The sequence below is a fragment of the Acomys russatus genome, chromosome 13, assembly GCF_903995435.1.
Source record: "Acomys russatus chromosome 13, mAcoRus1.1, whole genome shotgun sequence".
Taxonomy (NCBI): Eukaryota; Metazoa; Chordata; class Mammalia; order Rodentia; family Muridae; genus Acomys; species Acomys russatus.
In genome coordinates, this window is record NC_067149.1 from 39,272,461 (window position 1) to 39,273,967 (window position 1,507).

A 1,507-nucleotide genomic window follows, 5' to 3' on the forward strand; every position below is an offset into this window, starting at 1 on the left:
ACTCCTTTGGCAATGCGGACCTTCCCTCCAGAGCAATGGTCATTACTCCAACTCCATTGATCTAATTCCATCGTCGCATTGACACCATTTTTGTATGTAGCGTTTTTTCATGTTGACACCTCAAGCTATGCATCGTCCCTTAACAAGCCCTCAAATGCTGCTTTAAGAAGCAGGCACAGCCCCTATTTCCCCTGGCCACTGTATAGTTCATAAAAAATATAACCACTTGTATAAGAGAATTGACAGTCTATTGTACAATGCCTCCTACTCATATAGCCTGAAATGGCATGAGCCCAATTTGTTTTGTTCTTCACTGCTGTGCATTTTAAGAGATGCTGGTGAAGAGAAGAGTAGCTGCGGTGAGCTGAGGGAGAAAGAGGAAGACAGATGTGGATGAGAGGGGACAAGGAAGGGATACAAGTTATACTTGTGAAACACTCTGTGACTTGCTCTCTTCCACAGGAGGCCCACATGCCACTGCTTGTGCCACCACCATGTCTCTAGTGACCCCTGAGAAGTTCTAGCACATTTTGTGAGTACTCAACACCAATGATGGGCAGCAGAAAATAGCCTTTGCCATCACTGACATTGAAGGTACGGGATGGAGATACGCTCACGTGGTATTGAGGAAAGCAGACATTGACCTCAGCAAGAGGGCAGGGGAACTCCTAGAGGATGAGGTGGAGCGTGTGATCACCATCAGGAAAAATCCACAACAGTACACAAGCCCAGACTAGTCCTTGAACAGACAGAAGGATGTGAAGGATGGAAAGTACAGCCAGGTTCTGGCCAATGGTCTAGACAATAAGCTGCATGAGGACCTGGAGCAACTGAAGAAGATTAGAGTTCACAGGGGTCTATGTCACTTTTGGGGCCTTCGTGTCCGAGGTTAACATCCCAAAACCACAGGCCACTGGGGCTATCCTATGGGTGTGCCCAAGGAGAAATAAGTCTCTAGGCCTTTGTTGTTAATAAATAGTTTATATACCTGGAAAAAAGCCTTTGGGACTTGGAAGTCCATGGGTTTTTTTTTTTTTTTATCTTATAGTTCTGCTGGAGTGAAGTCTCTAAGAGGCTCTGACATGGCCTCAAACACCACATTAGGAGGCTGGGCTATTTCAGGCCTCCTTTTACACTGCCTTGCTTTTTTGGCTCAAAGAGTAAAATCATACATTTTATTGCCCATTTCTTTCTCAAATTTTTTATACTTCTGGAAAAATTACTTGTATAAAATAAAATTGGTATTCTATTGTTCTTCCTTCCTTTTTTAAGGATCCTTTTACATCTGCTGGGCCTATGTAGATAATCAAGAATTTTCTCTTTGTTTCAAGATCCTTAATCACCTCTAAAGGTGATTTTTTTCCACACAGAATATATATTTACACATATAAATAATACAATGTGTACATCTTTAAAGGGCCAACAATCTCTAGACCACCGAGAGACATAGAGAAACGAGAGGAAGAAAGGAAACATAATTATTACTGGCTTAACTCTCAGGTCTTTT

The 1,507-nt window shown here is 42.3% G+C and overlaps 1 pseudogene; it reads left to right on the forward strand.

Annotated features, from left to right (window-relative positions):
* The first annotated feature begins 494 nt into the window (after positions 1-494).
* Positions 495-950, forward strand: LOC127196848 (40S ribosomal protein S18-like; annotated as a pseudogene).
* Positions 951-1,507: the final 557 nt, after the last annotated feature.